Source organism: Hylobates moloch, unplaced genomic scaffold (assembly GCF_009828535.3).
Source record: "Hylobates moloch isolate HMO894 unplaced genomic scaffold, HMol_V3 SCAFFOLD_18, whole genome shotgun sequence".
Classification (NCBI taxonomy): Eukaryota; Metazoa; Chordata; class Mammalia; order Primates; family Hylobatidae; genus Hylobates; species Hylobates moloch.
The window spans coordinates 31,166,788-31,189,409 of record NW_026652293.1 but is presented as its reverse complement, the minus strand read 5'-3'; the positions used below and the strand labels follow the sequence as shown (position 1 = coordinate 31,189,409).

The 22,622-nt window shown below is 44.6% G+C and overlaps 1 long non-coding RNA gene across 1 annotated transcript in view; it reads right to left on the bottom strand.

Annotated features, from left to right (window-relative positions):
* LOC116457695 (uncharacterized) overlaps nt 1–22,014 on the bottom strand; it is a 100,710-nt gene extending 78,696 nt beyond the window's left edge. Inside the window, exons 1-2 of the long non-coding RNA XR_004245083.1 lie at nt 21,901–22,014; nt 21,445–21,738 (exon numbers count right to left, since the gene is read on the bottom strand). This is a non-coding gene — a long non-coding RNA (uncharacterized LOC116457695). The remainder of the gene's footprint in view (nt 1–21,444; nt 21,739–21,900) is intronic.
* Between the last annotated feature and the right edge of the window lie 608 nt (nt 22,015–22,622).

The window sequence follows — 22,622 nt, the reverse complement described above, 5'->3', positions numbered from 1 at the left end:
CCCCTAAGCTCACCTTGCTCCATGGCTGGGTTTTTGCCACTTAACACAATCATTCCTTTCCTCTCTTCTTCCTTCAGTCACTTCACACACGTCCAGTGATTCTGCTCTCCAAATGCTAACTAGGTTCCAGGTCTGGCTCACATTTCTCCTGTTCCTTGAAACCTTTCCAGCCCATCCCAGCCCTCAGTGACCTCACCGTACTCTGAACTCACAGCACTCTTTGTCCACCATGCACACCACTCTTTGTACATCACGCACAGCACTCACTGCCTGGATGCTCCTTTGTTCATGAATGGGCGCAGCCTTGTGAGGGCTCTGATGGGCTGCTATCTTGGACACTGACTTCTCCTTTGATCTCTCCTCATATCATCTCACAACTACATTATCCTCTCTTTGATGGCTTGCATTTTTGAATACCCTTCAAGCTTCTAGCACAGGGCCCAATGCAGAGAAGTTGGTCAATAATTATTTGTGAAATGAATGACAATATAGAAAATCATCTGATGCTCAATTAAGTTTCCGCCTGAAGAGGTAAAAAGAAGGGGCTACATTTATTAAGGGTCTGTCATTTTCACTTGTTCAGCACTTTAACACCCATCTAAAATGTAGATATATTATCTTCAACTTATATAATATGAAAATGAGGTTCAATAAGTTGTTCAACATCAGTCAGCAATAATAAGACAGTTCAGAGGTAAACTCTGGTGTGCCTGACTTGGAATACCAGGCTACGTGCACTACCTCCCACCTAAGCATCCGTCTGTGGGCAGGCTGCTGTAGTTTCTTCCTGAGAGTCTCTCAGATGACTTTTACTATTTATTTATTTATTTATTTTTGAGATGGAGTTTCACTCTTGTTGCCCAGGCTGGAGTGCAATGGTACAATCTTGGTTCACTGCAACCTCCGCCTCCTGGGTTCAAACGATTCTCCTGCCTCAGCCTCCTGAGAAGCTGGGATTACAGGCACCTGCCACCACGCCTGGCTAAGTTTTTGTGTTTTTAATAGAGACACAGTTTCACCGTGTTGGCCAGGCTGGTCCCCAACTCCTGACCTCAGGTGATCCACCCGCCTCGGCCTCCCAAAGTGCTGGGGTTACAAGCGTGAGCCACCGTGCCCAGCCCATGACTTTTACTTAATCACCCCATGCACTCTCCCTCCTTTCAAGCCACCTCCAAAGAGCTACTTTTCCTGGAACCACTGCATGCTTTCATGTTTCTGTGCAAATCCCCTACATTTCCTTCAGCTGGAAAATCACCTTCCATCTTTTCTACCTGTGCTATCTTATGTATCCTTGAAGGCTCAGCTGAAATGAATATTCCCTCCATCAGGTTTTCTGTTAACAAAATTAAGTGCTCTCACATCTGAGTCCTCATGGCCCCGTGCCTCTTCCAGAGTTTAGAACTCATCTGATTTTGTTTCAAGCTCCAATCAGTTATTTACCTCTCTGCTTCCTCTCTTAGGCTGTAAGCAACCCAAGGGAAGGGAACACACTCTCGTCATCTCTGTAACCTGGGCCTTGCATGACAGCAGCAGACTGTCCCAAAAGTCTTCGGTGGTTCAGGTGGCTGCTGGTTGCCAGCACAGAACATTGATTCAGTCACGTCACATACCTTCAGTGATTCTGCTCAGGCAATAAGCCACTGGGATACCAACGAAAGCCAAAAAAAAAGGAAGCTCCAAGCAGACTTCCCATGTCAGTTCCCAGTGTGCAACCCAGGGGTTTCATCTTGAAACCATGTAGTCTCCAGTTTTAAGTGATTCAAGAATGTTTTGACCTCCCTTCTTAATCTAATCTATGGTTTCCAAGATAGTTAATGCCTCAGAGAGAGGCTGTCATAAGGGTCCCTGTTCTTTAAAATGCAAGAAAAAAAATGGTTAGATATATCGTTTGTAGCATGCCTTTAGTAGTAAGGTGTAACCTCGAGGTTTGAAAAATGAATGAATGAGGCTGGGCATGGTGGCTCATGCCTGTAATCCCAGCACTTTGGGAGGCTGAGGCGGGCAGATCACTTGAGGACAGGAGTTTGATACAAAAATTAGCTGAGTGCGGTGGTGTGTACCTGTAATCCCAGCTACTCCCGAGGCTGAGGCAGGAGAATCACCTGAACCCAAGAGTCGATGGCTGCAGTGGGCCGAGATTGCACCAATGCACTCCAGCCTATGCGGCAGAGCAAAATGCCATCTGAAAGAACGAAGAAAGAAAAGACAGAGAGAGCAAGAGAGAGGAGAAAGGAGAAAGGACAAGAAAAGAGAAAAGAAAATAAAAGAGAAAAAAAAGGAATGAATGATAAACATGCCGACCCTATTTAAATGAAGAAAAAGGATATTTGTTTGGTTTGCCTTATAGAGTTCGGCCCCTCCAAAGATTCTAAGACAAATTACATCTACAACAGTGGAGACTGGACTTCCTCCTGAAGAACAAGCAACCATAAAGGGATGGCAGCTCAGCAGCAGCCCAGTAACACAACCAGTGACAATCTGTACACCAAGTTTCTGTGGCATACTGCTCCTTGAAGGCAGGGCTTGAAAGCTTTCATTCTTCTTCCTTCTTCCTCTTCCTCCTCCTTCTTCCTTCCTTCCTCTCTCTCTCTTGCTTGCGTCTGCTTCTTCTTCCTCCTCCTCCTCCTTCTCTCTCTCAGCAGATCGGAAAGTTTTAATTCTACATTCCCAGTTCTTAGCACACAGCCTAAGACATAGTAGACACCCGCCACCACCGCTGCCTCCTTTTTCTCCTTTGGCTAGAGGCGCGCTTTCGCCATGTTGGCCACGCTGCTCTGCAGCTCCTGACCCCGAGTGCTCTCCCCGCCTCCGCCTCCCGAGATGCTGGGTCGGCAGACGGAGTCTCGCTCACTTGGTGCTCGGTGTTGCCCGGGCTGGAGTGCGGTGGCGTGGTCTTGGCTCGCTGCAGCCTCTGCCTCCCAGCCGCCTGCCTTGGCCTCCCAGGGTGCTGGGATTGCAGCCCCTGCCCGGCCGCCCCGTCTAGGAAGTGAGGAGCGCCTCTGCCCGGCCACCCATCATCTGGGAAGTGAGGAGCGCCTCTGCCCGGCCACCCATCGTCTGGGAAGTGAGGAGCGCCTCTGCCCGGCCGCCCCGTCTGGGAAGAAGTGAGGAGCGCCTCTGCCCGGCCGCCCCTTCCGGGGAGAAGTGAGGAGCGCCTCTGCCCGGCCGCCCCGTCTGGGAAGAAGTGAGGAGCGCCTCTGCCCGGCCGCCCCGTCTGGGAAGTGAGGAGCCCCTCTGCCCGGCCGCCCCGTCTGGGAAGTGAGGAGCGCCTCTGCCCAGCCGCCCGTCGTCTGGGAAGTGAGGAGCGCCTCTGCCCGGCCGCCCGTCGTCTGGGGAAGTGAGGAGCGCCTCTGCCCGGCCGCCCGTCGTCTGGGAAGTGAGGAGCGCCTCTGCCCGGCCGCCCGGCCGCCCCGTCTGGGAAGAAATGAGCAACGCGTCTGCCCGGTCACCCCGTCTGGGAAGTGAGGAGCGCCTCTGCCCGGCCGCCCCATCTGGGAAGAAATGAGGAGCACCTCTGCCCGGCCGCCCCGTCTGGGAAGAAGTGAGGAGCGTCTCTGCCCGCCCGCCCCGTCTGGGAAGTGAGGAGCGCCTCTGCCCGCCCGCCCCGTCTGGGAAGTGAGGAGCGCCTCTGCCCGACCGCCCCATCTGGGAGGTTCTACCACGGAGGCCAGAAGCAATGTGGGGGCTGGACGTGGCGGCTCACGCCTGTGGTCCCAGCACTCTGGGGTCCCGAGGCGGGTTGATCACTTCAGGCTAGGAGTTTGAGACCAGTCTGGCCAACATGGCAAAACATATGAAAAATACAACAGAAAAACCAACCAACCAACCCAGTGACAACAAAACAGGTCTACCCTGGAGTCATACTCCTCTAATTTTTTCTATTTTCCTCCCTTTCTGACCCTTTATCCCACTTTCTTTTTCTTCCTCTTCCTTCTCCTTCTTCTTTGTCAAATAGAGGATTGAGTTATTATCACTGATCCATATAAAGTCCCTCTCTCATTTATTTTCTTTAATTCCCACTCCCCATTTCTATTCCCCGTCTTCCCATGTGCAACCTTCATAATATGTTTGATACGCATCTTTTTGTTTGTATGTATTTTTAGAAAATGTTTATTGTTTTGTGTGCAAAAAAATTAATAATAAAATAAATAAATAAATAAATAAATAAACATCTCCTTCCTGCCCATTCAGGACCTGTTGAGCCTCATTACTAAAAATAACTGAGGCCCTAATTGCTAAAGGTGAGGGATTACCTTCCCCTTCTCTACCTTTGCCCTACCCTCCCCCATCCTCTCAGGCAATACATAGATGCTCTTTGTGAAATATTAAATATTAAATCCTATTTTTTAAAAAACTGATGGTTCCCAAACTGTGCACAGTGGCTCATGCCTGTGGGAAGCTGGGGTAGAAGCATGGCTTAATGCCAGGAGTTTGTGACCAGCCTGGGCAAAAAAGTAAGATTCCCATCTCCAAAAAATAAAAATTAGCTGGGTGTCGTAGTGCATACCTGTAGTCCTAGGTACTTGGATGGCTGAAGCAGGAGGATCTCTCCAGCCCAGGAGTTTAAGGCTGCAGTGAGCTGCACTCCAGCCTCAGAGATAGTGCATGACCCCGCCTCAAAAAACAAACAAACAAACAAAAAACAAACAAAAAAAACCCCACCAAAACCCTGATGATTCCCTCATTTTCTGGATGGTTCAGAATGATCATATTCCTCTTGAGTAATCCAGCCCTTCTCCTATTTCTTCATCTTCACCCTCATTTTTCTACTCACTTCTTTCCTACTTCCAGTGGTCTCAGTCCCTGGGTCGTCCGGCTGCTAACCCTCAAAGCTAAGAAACATGACCCTCAGAGTCTTAGAGCCATTCCTTGGGACATCTCCTTGAAGCTTGTGTGGGATTTCTTTTTTTTTTTTTTTTTTTTCCCAGACGGAGTCTCACTCTGTCACCAGGCTGGAGTGCAGTGGCACGATCTCGACTCACTACAACCTCCGCCTCCCAGGTTCAAGCTATTCTCCTGCCTCAGCCTCCCCAGTTGCTAGGATTACAGGCATGCACTACCATGCCCAGCTAATTTTTGTATTTTTAGTAGAGACAGGGTTTCACCATGTTGGCCAGGATGGTTTCGATCTCTTGACCTCGTGATCCGGCTGCCTCGGCCTCCCAAAGTGCTGGGATTACAGGCATGAGCCACCACACCCAGCCTCGTGTGGGATTTCTTTGAGATGGGTTCACAGCTGCTGTTGGCTGCCCTCCCCACCTACACTCCACTCTCCTGTCCTGTGCTAGTCCCAAAGAACCCAAAAGACTACCTCTGTCCTGCCTCTGGAGACTGGACACATAGGCTGTGCTGGTGGCCTTCAGGGTATGCTGGCCACCACCACTGAGGAAAACAGTGCATTCTGTTCTGGAGTATGTGGCAGATTAAGGGCAACCTGGGGAATCTGGAATATAAACAATGATGTGGGAGCATAATGTTGGCACTCTCAGGAAAACAGATAAAACTCCCTTGTCCAATCCAGTTTTATTTTTTGCAGAGACCATTTTACTTTCTTGAGCATCAAAACATACACACGCATAGGGTTTTTTTGTTTGTTTTTGTTTTTGTTTTGAGACATAGTCTCGCTCTGTCGCCCAGGCTAGAGTGCGGTGACGAGATCTCGGCTTACTGCAACCTCTGCCCTCCACCCCCCTTCCCGCTGCTGCCAGGCTGAAGCAATTCTCTTGCCTCAGCCTCCTCAGTAGCTGGGACTACAGGCACACGCCACCACTCCTGGCTAATTTTTGTATTTTTAGTAGAAGCAAAGTTTCACCATGTTGCCCAAGCTGGTCTCGAACCCCTGACCTCATGTGATCCACCTGCCTCGGCCTTCCAAAGTGTGGAGATTACAGGCATTAGCCACCTCACCCTGTCACCCACATAGTTTTGAGCCCTGGTCCCACCTGTCAGGTAGCTGGTTCACACTCCATCCCAGAGGAAGCTCTTAGGTCAAGGGGTGGGAATTTCGAGAGGGGCAACGAGTAGCTGGAAGCCATGTTCCCAGGCCCACCTTTTACCCCAGCCTCCTGCCCCACATCCTCCCCATAGAGCTCATGTAAAGGGTCTGTGCCTTGCAGTGAGGGGTGTTTCATCTGCCTGCCTTCCTAATAAACTTTCAGACAGAAGTATGTATGTGTGAGTGTGTGTGTGTGTATGTATGAGTGTGTGTGTATGTCTGTGTGTGGTGTTAAATGGGGTTGTTAATATAGTCAATACTAATTCCTAGATAAGAACATTGTCTTAGTCAAGACTAATTCAATACTAATACCTAGATAAAAACATTATCTTCATCTTGGAAGGTGAATACCTGTTCATTAAATGATCATTGCTTTGGAAGAACTTTTAATGGGAAATACTCAGAAAACAATGCCAATGTGGGTGGGGAGAGAAGCACAACGTCAAATAGACACCATGCGTTATAAGCAGAGATAGAGATAAAGATAGGCATTGAACAAAGAGAGAAGGAAATACACCAAAATGCCCGGAGAGGTTTTCTCCAGGTTTGGAGTTACAGGTGATCTTTGCTTTCTTCTTTCCTATATATTTCTGTGCTGACCAAGTCTTTTACTGTGAGCAAATGTGACTCTAGTAATGCTGGGGATTAATAATTTTTTAATTTGTTTTTCAAATGTAGAACACTTTGCCCTGTCTCCCAGTGTCATCAAGAAGCCCAGATGAAAGCTGAGTGACCCGGCCGGGCACGGTGGCTCACACCTGTAATCTAGGCACTTTGGGAAGCCAAGGCGGGCGGATCATGAGGTCAAGAGATCAAGACCATCCTGGCCAACATGGTGAAACCCTGTCTACAAAAAATACAAAAATTAGTTGGGCATGGTGGTGCATGCCTGTAGTCCCAGCTACTCGGCAGGCTGAGGCAGGAGAATCACTTGAACCGGGGAGGCGGAGGTTGTAGGTTGCAGTGAGCTGAGATTGTGCCACTGCACTCCAGCCTGGTAATAGAGTAAGACTCTGTCTCAAAAAAAAAAAAAAAAAAAATCCTGAAAGTTGAGGAGTGACCTGAGTACTAAGGCCTTCAGATCCTCCTACCCCATGGCACAGGCCCTCCCTCCTGTTGTCTAGCACAGTGTCCGGCGAAGGCCATTAACCTTATATGAGGGCAGAAGGTGAGCTAAAGCCCTATGGAAAAGGTGGCTCAGGCATATACAGGCCTGTAGGAACCAAGCTCAGAGACAGACCTGTGGCCAGTGGCTCCACAGCTATGCCCCAACCTAAATGCACCCCCAGAGCTTGCTCCAAAAAGATTCGAGGAGTAGGAGGGGAACAAGGCAAAGGAGATAAAAAGGGGATTACTGGGAAAGTATTAGAACTACCCTGGGCCGGGCATGGTGGCTCACGCCTGTAATCCCAACACTTTGGAAGGCCAAGGTGGGCAGATCACTTAAGGCCAAGAGCTTGAGACCAGCCTGGCCAACATGGCAAAACCCCGTCTCCACTAAAAAAAATACAAAAATTAGCCCGGCGTGGTGATGGGCACCTGTAGTCCCAGCTACTCAGGAGGCTGCAGCAGGAGAATCGTTTGAACTCAGGAAGTGAAGGTTGCAGTTAGCCGAGATCGTGCCACTGCACTCCAGCCAGGGCAACAGAGTAAGACTCCATCTCAAAAAAGAAAGAGAGAAAGAGAGGAAGGAAGGAAGGAAGGAAGGAAGGAAGGAAGGAAGGAAGGAAGGAAGGAAGGAAGGAAGGAGACAGAGACAGAATGAAAGAAAGAAAGAAAAAGAAAGAAGAAAGAAAAGAAAGAAAGAAAGAAAGGAAAGAAAGGAAAGAAAGAAAGAAAGAAAGAAAGAAAGAAAGAAAGAAAGAAAGAAAGAAGAAAGAAAAAAGAAAAGAAAGGGAGGGAAGGAGGGAGAGAGAAAGAAAGAGAAAGGAGAGGAGGGGAGGGGAGAGGAGAGGAGAGTGCCCTGCTTAGGAGGTAGCAGATTTCCAGGGACCCCTGAGGGTCAGAAGAGAAGGACTGGGAGAAAGCCAAGGAGTTGAGGCAAGGTTCACATCAGCTCAGGGACACCCACGTCCTCCTCCGGCTCTAACCATCCTTCTTATTGACAGATCTTTTTAACTGCCTTTTGTTTCTCTTATCTGCCTCACCCAGCCACCAGCTTCTACCCCCACCCCCAACTTAATTGCATCACCATCCACTGAGATCCCAGGGCCTGCAGCTGCTGCTGCCTGGGGTGACAGACACACCCCGATTTTTGAAGGGAATGAGCTTATGAGGTCAGGGAGGAAGGGGGAATTGGGGGCTGGGGAGAAGCAAAGCTTGGAGTAAACTTCCCAGAACTGCAGAGGGTGGCTGAGACCACCCACTCTTCTTACATTGTCACTGTGGTCAGAGCCTTGAGCCACTGTCAAGTGTTGGATTCAGAGTGGGTGGGTGTCCAAGGAGAAGAAACTGGAAACAGCAGGGAGGAAAGGGCAGGCACAAAAGTGTTGTGGGTAATTCCTACTGGGAGAATTGATAACTTTTGCATTCATCTGGCAGGGCCCTCTGGAAGCGGCAATAAGTTGACATTAGCTACTAATGCCAAATAGATTACTTGACAGCAGATTAATATGCACAACTAGGAACTCTGTGTGTGTGTGTGTGCGTGTGCGTGTGTGCGTGTGTGTGTGTGTGTGTGTTGGTGGTGGGTGGGTGGGTGGAAGGGGAGCGAGAGGGAAGATCTTTTGAGAGGGTAAGAGGACTATCTGCATTCCTCCAAATTTCTAGAGAAAGAACTCGATAACAAATTCAGAAAAGTGTATTAAGTCCTGGGGGATTCTGAGCCAATCTTCCCACAGCTGGATATGTCGACATCTGTCCTTCGGTCCTCCTTGTCCCCAACTTTTTTTGTTTTTGGAAAATTGACCCCATTTTGATAAGAATGTCTGTGTTTTTGAAAAACAACCCATCACATATGATCTCCATGGCAATATTTTGCTATAGGAGGCAGTAGTAGGATGTGGTGGTAAGAACATGTACCTCAGAACCAGACACCTGGGCAAAAGTCTGACACTGACAGTTACAAGCTGGGTGAGCAGTTTGATCACTTGCCAAGTTGGGTGACACTAGTCCCTCCCTCACACAGTTGTTGTAAGAAATGAATGACAGGTTCAGAGAACACGCAGTAGAATAAAAGAAAGAAAGAAAGAAATGAGTGGGCATATGCACCGTGCTGAAGCACAGAGCCTGGTACGTAGTCAGTACTGCATAAGGTCAGCACCCTCCGTATGACCCCACCCCAAATCCAGCCACTCCAGGTATGTCGTGATGAACTAAGCATTAGAGCACGGGGCTTAACGATGGCATGGCTGCAGGCCAAATCCTGCCTGCTGCCCACTTAGCCCAAGAGTTAACATTTTTCTAAATGTTTTAATCACTGGGGTACGAAAAGTCAAAAACAAGAATAACATTTCATGCCACATGAAAAACATGAAATTCAGACTTCAGTGTCCATAAATGAGTTTTCTGAAGCACAACCACACTCATTTGTTTAGGTATCTTCTCTAAGACTGCTTTTCCACTGCAATGACAGAGCTGAGCACGTACAACACAGATGTATGACCCACAAAGCCTAGAATATCTACTATCTGGCTTTTTACAAAAAAAGTTTGATCAGCCTTGCATTAGAGGATCAGCAGTTCAATTCCAGCCCTGCTTCCCACCTTCCAAATAGAGATAACACCTTCTTTGTCACTGAAAAACCCTCACCAGCATGCACGCGCACGCACACACACACACACCCCACACATGCCACTTGGCTTATTCACCATGTTGCTGTTAACACCAGCTGGCCTCCACTTCGGAAAGTGTAAGACCAGATTAGGCTATAAAGCATTACTGTTATTTTCTGAGCAAGCACTTGGGGGTGGTGCAATCCCAGTCAACACTACTGAAACAACTCAATGTGCTCTTTGTTCTCCAAGCCCTTGATCTTTCATTCTTATTACTACTTCTCAGGGCCTGCTGTGTCCATTTGAACTGGTTCAGCTGGAAAAAATATGAGTTGGGTTTTGTTTATACCTTAATCAGCTGACTAGAAAGGGGTTAGAAAGAAGAGACTGAGGAAGCATTAAAATGCATACGTTATTGAGTGTTTGCTATATGCCAGGCACTCTGGAAGTACAGTAATGTATTAATAAGGAAAGGTCCCTGAGAGAGGGAGAGACAAACAAAAAGGCAAGTAGTTATAAAATAATCCAATAATTCCTATATAGAGACATAAAGCACTGAGGAAACAAAAAATAATTTATTCTACTAGGTTTTGAAGAGGAGCATCAGGAAAAGTCACAGGGGGTGACAGCTTTGACCTAGGAGGCTTTGAAGAGTGGGGAAAGTTGGTTAGGTGAGAAGAGAGGGTTTATCCTTGGTGGAAGAGGCAAAAGCAAAGAGGGAACATGTATGGCATGTTCAATCAGCAGGGGGTGCAGGAGGAGACTCCAGGAGACAGGCTGGGGCTGGACTGCAGAGGAGCCTCTGTACCACCCTCAGGGGATGGCACTTTATCCTGGAGGTGATGGAGAGTCTTTGCAGATTTTTAAAAAGAGGGGAGAGAGAAAATCAGATGTGTGCTTTGAAGATGATCATTATGGGAAGCAATGTGGAGGGATGTGCTGACACAAAGAAAACCTGGATTTAGAAAAGGGCTGGGCGCGGTGGCTCATGCCTATAATACCAGCACTTTGGGAGGCAGAATGGGGGGATCACTTGAGGTCAGGAGTTTGAAACCAGCCTAATCAACATGGTGAACTCCCATCTCTACTAAAAATACAAAATTAGCCAGGTGTGGTGGCACATGCCTGTAATCCCAGCTACTTGGGAGGCTGAGGCAAGAGAATCGCTTGAACCCGGGATGCAGAGGTTGCAGTGAGCTGAGATCACACCATTGCACTCCAGCCTGTGCAACAAGAGCAAAACTCTGTCTCAAAAAACAAAACAAAACAACAAAAAAGTCATGGGTGATAGATGATAGCAAAGTGTGGTGGGAAGAAAGATCTTGGATGTAGAGTTCATCGAACTTCACAATATATTGAACTCACAGTCGAAAGAGAGGGAAGAGTATGAGGATAAATTCCAGGTTTCTTGAGTGGGTACCTGGACAAATATTGGTGCCATTAGTTGAGACAGGAAATGGTGGAGGAGTAGCAGTTTGACTGGGGATGAAAAAGATATTTGGGCTTACAATGTGGTATTCGACTTGTAGCATATAATATGGTTTTAGGTCATCCAGGTTAAGAAATCCAGTAGGCAATTACTGATACTCTAGGTCTAGAGCCCAGAAGATGTAGGAGCTAGAAACAGACATTTAATAATTTTCAGTAAATGATGCATGACAGCAGAGGACCTGTGCATCATTCATGCATGGGCTCAGCAGGTGTGGAAAAAAAAAAATCTACGATTAGAACCCTAGGGAATACCAGCATCTAATTGGATGCAAGGCAAGAGAAGCCAACTAAGATGGGAAAAAAGGAGAACCCAGAATGAAAAGTATTGCCAAAGCCTTGAAGAAGGATGTTTCAGAAGTTTCTCTGCCACTGGAGAGGGTCAAGAGAATTTAAAAACAAACAAACAAACAAAACCCCACAAAGCACAAACTCTCTCAAATAATGGATTCCCATAAAGCCCACTTGGAATTCTGTGAAAGGGTGTCACCTTGGAGAGTTATAAAAATCATATGTATCCATGTTCACATGTACCCTAAAACCCTAAAGTATAATTAAAAAAAAAAAAAATCAATTGGCCTGCTTCCAGAACTCAGTGCCTAGGGTTAATAAACTGGAAAGCAGAGGTGTTTTCCAAGACAATTGGTTTTTATGGGCACCAAAAAGCAACTGTTGGGTTTGCAAAAAGGAGTCATTGGCAACTCAGCCAGGAAACATTTCAGTAGAGTAATAGGAGCAGAGACAAATTTACGTGGTTTCAGAAGTCAGTGGATTTGAAGAAATAGAAACAAGAAGTAAAGCATGCACTTTCAAAAGTGGCATTTCTACAACTGTTTTATGCTTTCCTCGTTTATTTTTCTCTCTCTCTCTTAAACACCAATTGTCCGTCCTGGAAAACACTTCTGCTTTCAATTCACTGGGTGCTGTTTTCCGAAAATAGACCAATCCATTTTCATAACTCTCCAAGGTCACATTTACCCTTTCACAGAATTCCAAGAGGGTCTTCCAGGAACCCATGATTTGCAGGGTTTTTGCTCTTGCCAAAAAAGTGTTTCTAGAGAAAATCAATAAAAAGATTGAAAAGTCCCTGGGGGAGTGGGGGTACACCCCACAGGATGGGTACCCCTGTAAAGGGGTCTGCCATGGGTCTGCGTAGGGAGTCAGTCCTCCTCTCTCTCCAGTGAATGGCACGGTGCCAGTGAAGAAGGAAAAGGGGGCGGCTGCACTCTCAAGCTTCTCTTCTAACACCAAGCTTTCTTCCCTACTTTAGCTTGAGACCAACAAAAAGTGGAGAACTTAGGGTAGTGTGGGACCAGGTCCCTGGTGAGCTGGGTTCTAGTTCCAGCTCCACTTCTTATCCCCAGGTTCTACCAAAGGAGAGAGTTTTCCTACTCTAGTTTGATTTTCTTAAAATACAAATATGATTAATAAATTTGCTTAAAACCTTCAGTGTGGTTTCACCTTGCCCTAGAATTAAGTTCAGTATCCTTAGTAGGAACAAACAGCACCTTCCACATCTAATAGCTGCTAGATCTCTCCTCCAATTCTCTTGTCCAAACAAGTGGAATTTTTTTCTCCCAAAGCAACATGCTGTTCTCTCTCCTTGTGGCTTTGAAATACACTAATCCTCTCCCTAGAGGCCTCGGTTTTCACACATTATCTGGCAACCTTGAACGCCTCTCAGTTTTGATGCCAGCTTCTTCAGGGAACTCTTCAATTCCCTAGGCTTCGTTAGACCCCTAGATCAGATTATATGTTTATTTCCTAGCACTCAAATGCCTTGTGTCAGTTGTTTAAGGTCAGTCTCTCCTACTGGAATATTAAGCATCCATCAGGGCAGGGAGCTGGTCTGCCTTTTTACTACTACGACCCTAGTACCAAGCATCAAAAAATGAATAACATGTTCTTTTGTTCATTCATTCATTCATTCAATATGTTGCAAGTAGCTGATCATACAATATATGAAAAATCTCCTCCAAAAATATAAGATCCAAATACTTGGAACATTTTCTGAAGAAAAATGCAGTCAAGGTAAATCTAGTCAACAGTCCTGAAGCCAAAACTCAAAATGTGCATTTATAATAAAGGATGATACTATTATTATTACTATACATGACTTCAAACTGGTTTTTATATCTCATTACTTTTATAATCAAATTATTACATTACTATATGTCACTAATAATATATATTTGATCTCAGACAGGTCATTGTATCTTAGTACCAGAAGGGGTCTTAGAGAGCTCCTAACTCCTTGTATTTTTGGGGACTATACCAAATTTAAATATTCTAGATCCCATGAATCATTGACATTTCACAGAAATTCTAATATTCCTACAAACAATATCTGAAAGAGTTAAGTTAGCAAACATCACAATGACTTAGTAAGCTGAGTTCATCAAACACGCAAATATGAGTAAAACAATACCAACTTCTACTGTAAATAAATGGTGAGAATTACAATTCAAGTATTTTATTAACTAACATTTTTTCCTTGAACTTTTTCATTGAATTGCCCAAATCTTTGAATGATACTTCATATACTTTTACAAATATATACAACCATAAAGCTGCCATTCAGATCAATATATACATTATCTATACCTCATACACAGCCTTCTGCCCTGTTCTGATCAACCTCTGGCCCCACTCCCACCAAAGATAGTCAGCATTCTAAATTCTTTCACCATACTTGGGCTTTTCTTTTTTGAACTTTATATAAATACAATCATAAAATATGTCCTTTTTTGTGTCTGGCTATTTTTGTTCAAAATTATATGGGTTAGATTCATATATACTTTTGTATTTAATAATAATTTGGTCTTTTTCATTACTGTATAGTATTCCATTGACTGTATCTGCCACACCATGCTACTATTGATGGACTTGTGGATTGTTTCCAATTTGGGGCTACTGGGAGTACAACTTCTGTGAAAAGTTTTGTGTTGTGGTGCATACATCTACACATTTCTGTTGGTTATAAGCCTATCTATGAAATTGCTAAGTCATAGGGTAGGCTTATGTTCAGCTTTAGTAGATATTGCCCAAAAGGTTTTTTTTTGTTGTTTTTTTTTTTTTTTGAGACGGACTCCTGCACTATTGCCTGGGCTGGAGTGTAATGGCCCAAAAGGTTTTCAAAGTGATTGTAGTAATCTACTGTGGCAATTTACCCACCTACCAGCAGAATATGAGAGTTCCAGTTGCTCTACAACCTTTTCAACTCTTGATATTCTAAGTTTTTGTTGTATTATTTACTTTTTTTTTTTTTTTTTTGAGATGGAGTCTCACTCTGTCACCCAGGCTAGAGTGCAATGGCATGGTCTCAGCTCACTGCAACCTCTGCCTCCCGGGTTCAAGCAGTTCTCCCACCTCAGCCTCCCGAGCAGCTGGGACTACAGGCACGTGCCACCACACCCGGCTAATTTTTGTATTTTTAGTAGAGACAGGGTTTCCATATTGGCCAGGCTGGTCTCGAACTCCTGACCTTGTGATCCTCCTGCCTCGGCCTCCCAAAGTGCTGGGATTACAGGCGTGATCCACCGTGCCCAGCCTGTATTATTTACTTTTGAACTGTTCTGGTGTAGAAGTACCTTCTTATAGTTTTCATTTGTATTTTGTATTTTCCTAATAAATAATGATGTTGAGCATTTTTTCATATGTTTATTAGCCATCTAGACATTCTCTTTATTAATAAAGCTTTGAGAAGAAAACACAGACTATCATCATTACCTTGGGACAGGCAAAGATTTGTTTTTTTTTCTTTTAAGCAATGGGATCTCACTATGTTCCCTAGGCTAGAGTGCAGTGGCTAAACAACAGGTGTAATCATAGCACACTACAGCCTTAAACCCCTAGGCTCTGTCGATCCTCCTGTCTCAACCTCCAGAGTTGCTGGGACTACAGGCAGATGCCACTGCACCTGGAAAACACTTCTTAAATAGAACATACACACACACACACACACACACCCCATCCATAAAGAAAAAGAGTGATAACGTAGACTTCCATCAAAATGTAAACATTCTGAGCCAGGCACAGTGGCTCACACCTGTAATCCCAGCACTTTGGGAGGTTGACACAGGAGAATTGCCTGAGTCCAGGGGTTTGAGACCAGCCTGGGCAGCATGGCAAAACCCCGTCTCTACAAAAAAATTAAAAATTAGCCTGGTATAGTGGAGTGCACCTGTAGTCCCAGCTAATTCGGAGGCTGAGGTGGAAGGATCACTTGAACCCAGGAGGTAAGGCTGCAGTGAGCCAAGATCATACCATTGCACTCCAGCCTGGGTGACAGAGTGAAACCCTGTCTCAAACAAACAAACAATAAGTAAATATTCTGTCCATCAAAGGACACCATTAAAAGAATAAAAAAGTCTGGGTGTGGTGGTTCACACCTGTAATCCCAGCTTTGGAAAGCCAAGGTAGATGGATCACTTGAGCCTAGGAGTTCGAGAGCAAACTGGGCAATATAGTGAGACCCCATCTCTACAAAAAATAAAATAAAAAATTAGCCAGGCTTGGTGGCATGTTCCTGTAGTCCCAGCTACTTGGGAGGCTGAGGCAGGAGGATTGCTTAAGCCTGGGAGGTGGAGGTTGCAGTGAACTGAGATCACGCCACTACACTCCAGCCTGGGTGAGAGTGAGACACTGTCTCAATAAATAAATAAATAAATAAATAAACAAACAAATAAATAAGCCACTAAGTGGGATAATGTATTTGGAATCATAACCAATATTCTTAAAGAACTCCTGGAAATCAGTAAAAAAAAGATAGCTCAGTGTGAAAGTGGGCAATAAAACTTGAATTAAGCCTTCCTTTTTGTATTTATTTATTCTGAGATGGAGTCTCACTCGGTCACCCAGGCTGGAGTGGGATCAGTGGTGCAGTCTTGGCTCACTGCAACCTCCACCTCCTGGGTTCAAGCGATTCTCCTGCCTCAGCCTCCCAAGTAATGGATTACAGGCACACACCACCACATCCGGCTAATTTTTTGTGTTTTTAGTAGAGATGGGGTTTCACCATGTTGGCCAGGCTGGTCTTGAACTCCTGACCTCAAGTGATCCACCTGCCTCAGCCTCCCAAAGTGCTGCAATTACAGGTATGAGCCACCGCTCCTGGCCTATTTTTATTATTTTAGAGACAGAAGTCTCACTATGTTGTCCAGGCTGGTCTCGAGCTCCTGAGCTCAAGTCATCCTCCTGCCTCAGCCTCTCAAAGTGCTAGGATTACAGGCGTGAGCCACCACGACAGAACTTTATTTATTTATTTATTTGTGACAGATGCGAGCCAATGTGCCTGGTGAATTAAACCTTCTTTATCATAAAACATTACAAACATTGAGGTATTTTTGACTACACTTGTTTCTTTTGTCTATCTTTAATAAAGATAATTCATTCATGCAATTTCAATGTTTTATATCTTTGCACAACTTTCTATATAAATAAAATCACGAATCAGGATAAAAACAATTCTTTTGAGCCATAGTTTGTCCTCTTTGGAGTTTGGAAAATATACCCACAATAATTACTCCATCTAGTCTAGCTCCCCATTCGCCTGAGCCTTTATCTGACAAATGAACTCCCTGTTCTCAGGATTTCCAAATGTTCCAACAAAAACGTGGAAAGGAATGATTCCCCCTCTGTCTTCAAGGATGAGGCAGATATTCTTGTTCAGATAAAGCCTCCCAGCCTCCAGGCACCTAGGCAAAATAAAAAAACTCGTCTTTCTTCATCTCTTCTGGGACTGTCTCAGAAAGCTGGATTTTTTCCCCCATGCAAATTCCTCCTCCCCCACACTACCACATTCTTTGAAAATCAATAAGTCCAAGAGTAGAGTTAGGCATGGGTGGCACACACTTGTAATCCCAGCTATGTGGAGGCTGAGGAGGGAGGATTACTTAATTAAGAAAAAGCAAAAAAAAAAAAAAAAAAAAAATTGAGTTGAGTTATAGTTTCACCAAGTCTTTGTGAATACAAAATACTTAAAGTGGCAAAGCCAGCATGGAAAACATGGGGGAGACATAGACCCAGGTAGCTACTGAATGCTTACCAGATGTCAGGCAGTATACTAGTATACCAGATGTCAAGCAGTAGATTAGATAAATATGTCACTACTCTCAAGGGGCTTATAGTTTAGTATGAATGATCAACAATAACAGCCAGAATAAAATCTTCATTTATATAGTGCTTACACTGTGCAAGACATTGTGCAAAGCATTTGAACATATATTTTTAATATATAATATATACAGTATATAATATATGGCTTTAACACATTTTTTCATATTTTTAATAACTTTAATCTTCACAGCACATTTAGGAAGAAGATATTGTTTTTAATCCCCCTTTTGATCAGTATATTGAGAGGTTAAGTAACTTGGCCAAGGTCAAGTAGTAAGAATTCAGACTAAGAGTTGAAACTAACACAATTAGAAGTGGGTAATAACAAGTGCATAGATTAGATAGCGGGAATGTATATAAAAGCGTGCTAGGAACACAAAAGAGGGACGACCTTTAGCCTAGCCTGGATAAGATGAAAGCTTCCTGGAGGAGGTGATATTTGAGCCACACTGAATGGTGGGTGGATTAGGAAGTCAGGCAAGGGGGTGGGCATTCCAGGCAGGAATTTCAGCACCCTGGGAGAGGCAGAGGTGTGAGACAACAAACCAGTGTGGCTGTGGATACACGTGGGAGACAAAAGCAGAGGGGTGGGAGGGTGACACCACAAGGGGCTTCATAGGCTGGCAAAGGAGTGTGAAGATTTGGGCCTTATCCCGAAGGCAACAAGAGTCCCCAGGGGGATTTTAAGTAGGGAACTGCCAAAGTCAGATTTGGATGATGCTAGAGATGATCTGCAAAGTGGGAGGTGGTGAGGAAGCAGGGTAGGAAGCCTGGGAAGCCAGGGGGAAAGAACTACTAGGGAACTAAAAACGTCTCTACTTACCTCAGAACCATACGCCACCACTATCTGTGGCCAAGGCAGCCTCACCCTTGTTCTGACCTCAAACACCAGAGGTCATCTCCCTTCCCCTCCCAATTCATGGCATCCAGCCTTCTTCACCCTGCACTAAATACTTTTTCCTCTACTGGACTGTTAACTTTAGCCTTTTTTAAAACAGCTTTATTGAAATACGATTCACATGCCATACAATTCACCATTTGAAGTATTCAATTCAATAGTTTTTAGTGTATTCACAGAGTTGTGTATCCATCACCACAATCACTTTTAGAATATTTTTATTATCTCCAAAATAAACTTCCCACCCTTTAGCCACCATCCTCCAACTCCCCCATTCCCCTCAGCCCTAGGCAGCCACTACTCTACTCTCTGCCTCTACAGATTTGTCAATTGTGGACATTTTATATAAATGTAACTATACAATGTGAGGTCCTCAGTGACTGGCTTCTGTCATTTTGCATAATGTTTCCAAGGTTCATCCATGTTATTGCATGTATCAGTATTTTATTCCTTTTTCTTGTTGAATAATATTCCACTGTATGAATATACCACATTTTACATATCTTTTAATCAGTTGATAGACTTAGCCTTGGTTTTTAAACCAACCACTGTCAAAAAGGATGGGTTTGCCATGGTTGACTTTTGTAATCCTCCTCCATCCTTATAGCTTCACTGCCAGTTCCTGCAACTGAAGTAGTGACTCACACAAAAGGACAGACACGTGGATGCTAATGTTTCCTGCACTAGATTATAAACCCTATGAGGGAAGGACATTTGAGCATCGCACAAGTGAGGCATGGCAGACACCAAAGACACACACACACACACACAAACATATATATACATATATACACACATACATACATATATATGTATATATAGAGAGAGAAAGAGGGAGAAAGTCTCACTCTGTCACCCAGGCTGGAGTGCAATGGCACCATCATAGCTCACTGTAGCCTTGAACTCCTGAGTTCAAGGGAACCTTCCACCTCAGCCTCCTGAGTAGCTGGGACTACATGTATGTGCCACTACACTCAGCTAATTTGTTTTTATTGTTTTGTAGAGATGAGGTCTCACTATGTTGCCCAGGCTGGTCCCAAAGTCCTGGCTCAAGTAATCCTCCTTCCTTGGCCTCCCAAAGTGCTAGGATTATAAGCATAAGCCAAAGCTCTTGGCCAGAGCCTACAATTTGGAATCAAAGAATCCTGGATGTGGATTTCAGCTAAACAACTATTGGATATGCAGCCTTTTGGGTCCCTTGCTGTAAAGTGTGAATAATAATACAGGGTGATTGAGCACTAGTGGTTCTGTAGGTAAAGTGTACTTTGTAAATTGTACCTATTATTATTAATATGACTTTTTTTTTTTTTTTTGAGATGGAGTCTCACTCACTGTGTTGCCCAGGCTGGAGTGCAGTGGTGCGATCTCAGCTCACTGTAACCTCTGCCACCTGGGCTCAAGCAATTTTCCTGCCTCAGTCTCCCAAGTAGCCAGGATTACAGGCATGCACCATCATGCCTGGCTAATTTTTGTATTTTTAGTAGAGACGGGGTTTTACCATGTTGGCCAGGCTGGTCTTGAACTCCTGGCCTCAAGTGATCCACCTGCCTCAGCCTCCCAAAGTGCTGGGATTACAGATATGAGCCAGAGCCCAGCCAATTGTAGCTATTATTGCTCTTGTTATTATACAGACCCCTTATGATTTGGCCTCCACCTACTACTTCGGGCTCACCTCCTGTCAAATCTCCCCTTGCCTTAAACTTTATACTCCATCAATATCAAACTGCTCATTTGTTGTTGTTGTTGTTGTTGTTGTTGTTTTTGAGACAGAGTCTCGCTCTGTCACCTAGGCTGGAGTGCAGTGGCACGATCTCCGCTCATTGCAAACTCTGCCGCCCAGGTTCGCACCATTCTCCTGCCTCAGCCTCCCAAGTAGCTGGGGCCACAGGCGCCCGCCACCATGCCCGGCTAAATTTTATGTTTTTAGTAGGGACGGGGTTTCACCATGTTAGCCAGGATGGTCTCGATCTCCTGACCTTGTGATCCGCCCGCCTCGGCCTCCCAAAGTGCTGGGATTACAGGCGTGAGCCATCTTGCCTGGCCATATTTTTTAGTTAAATGTTATTTGGTTTCACGCACCCATACCTTTTACATGAAGTCTGAAATGCCTAAAACACCACATCTCCCCTGCTTGTCATGGGAATTCCATTCCCTTTGTTTTGTTTGTTTGTTGGTTTTTTTATGAGATGGTGTCTGGCTATGTTGCCCACCCTGGAGTACAATGGCCATTCTCAGGCACCATCATTGCACATTACATGCTCTAACTCTTGGGCTCAAGCAATCCTCCTACCTCAGCCTCCCAAATAGCTGGGACTACAGGCATGCACCTCTACACCTGGTCCCATCTGTGTTTCACAACCCATCCTAGGCATCAGCTCCTCGAGGAAGCCTTTCTTCCTATTCTGTCTCCTAGTCAGTCCTTCTGCTGTGCTTTCTCTATGCATCTAGTACGTGCTTCTATTCATGTACTTATCCCTCTGACTACATCATACAGTGTGTTTCTCTGATTGTTTACCTGTCTCCTAGATTATGAATCTCTTTGGGGCAGAGGCTGTACCTACAGCACATGGCCCAGTGCCTAGAATATAGTAAAAGAACAATATATTTCCACTGAACAAATGATATAACAGACAGCAGAAGTCTAAATAGCCCCTAGGTTTTTGATAGTACCAGTCTCTAAGACTGGAACAAAGGAAACTGGTTTAGGAATTAAATTCACCCAATGAAAGTCTAACAGGCAGTTTAATACATGTGTCTGAAAATCAGATGACAGATAAGGACCTCATATGCACTTTGGGGAGCTGATCCCACCGTTTTGAAATCCATGTCTACATGGAAACTGAAGTCATGATTTTGGTTATCAATGCCCCAAAACTGTGAATAGAGTGAGTAAAGGAGAAAACTAAGGACTTCCTGCAATACCCATTTTATTTTATTTTTTTTTTAATTTTTCTTTTTTAGCAATACCCATTTTAAAGGGCAGCCAAAGGAGATGGAGATTAAAAGATAATCGGCCAGAAACAGGACAAGAACCAAGGAAGAGAGATGTCCCCAAAAGCCAAAGGAAAACAGAATTTCAAGAGATGCAGATGCTCCATAGTTACAAGTGGATTTGGAGGTCATCAGGAATTTAGTGGAAGCAATTTCAGCAAAATATCAGGGGATTGGGGTGGTTGGGATTGCAGATGGCTATGGAAAAGAGAAAAAAAGGAGGAAGAGGAGGATTCACCTACCTGCTCACTCAGAAAGCCTCTCTTCCCTGCTAACAGATTTTAAGGCAGTATTTATAGCTTCCCAAAGGACAGTCAGCTCCTCTAGAAGTCCATGGCAAGTACACCTTCATGGTGGGCTTTTTGCTTCCAGGAGATCAAATAATTTTCCAGTGTGATTGATGCCTCTCTTCACTTCAACTCAGAAGAATAGTCTTCAGTTTATGTAAATTGAATCCCACAGATGGAGTGGCATCTTCAAAGCACGTAACAGATGGATGGTATCTGAACCCTAATTCCAGACCCTTTCAGAGGTACCTGGAAAAAAAAAAAAAAAACGCAATGTGCATATATGTTGCCATAAACTAGATGAAATCCAAAAAACAGTTAAGGGGGAAGAGCTAGGCCTAATTGATCTTAAAAGCCTCAGTGGTCTCTGGGGTAGATAGGTGCCAAAGTGAGAACATAGGAATCATTTACCACAGGTGCTGGTTTCTACAAACTTAATATGTCATACATGTAAGCCTTTTCTCTACAGTTAGGCTATGAGAGCCTTGGAGAGAATGGGCATCCCCAAAGTACTAGACATGCAGTAGGAACTTATTAGACAATAGAATGTTTAGACAAAGGAATGACCTTAGAGACCATCTGGCTCAGCTCTGCCAAATTATCCTACATAAGTGTTCTCTTGTTGACTTGTCAGGCTTTGCCACTCAATTATAAATTCTCCTAGGGGAGATCCCTAACTTATCTATCTTTCCTTTGGCAGTGCCTAGCAAGCAAAGGTTTGGCCGTAAAAGGTGCTCACTAAGTTTTTTTTAAAATTGTTTCATCTGTATACTACCACTAGATGTTTGATGAATGGAGAAATGCACTCATAAAATCTCCAAAGCATGAAATGAAGCAATGAGGAAGAAAGCCTTCCTTCCAGATACTGGATTTAATGTCACTTCCTGAAAGAGGTCTTTACTCAGTGGGTATGCACTTTAATTGTTCCACAGAACTTCTCAGTTTACCTGTGCTTCATTTGTTTTGTATTATTTATTTATTTATTTTTTGTAGAGACTGGGTCTTGCTGTGTTGCCCAAGCTGGTCTTGAACTCCTGGACTCAAGTGATCCTCCCACGTCAGCCTCCCAAGTAGCTGTGACTACAGGCACCCACCACTATGCCCGGCTCTTGTTTATTTTTCAATTGTCTGCC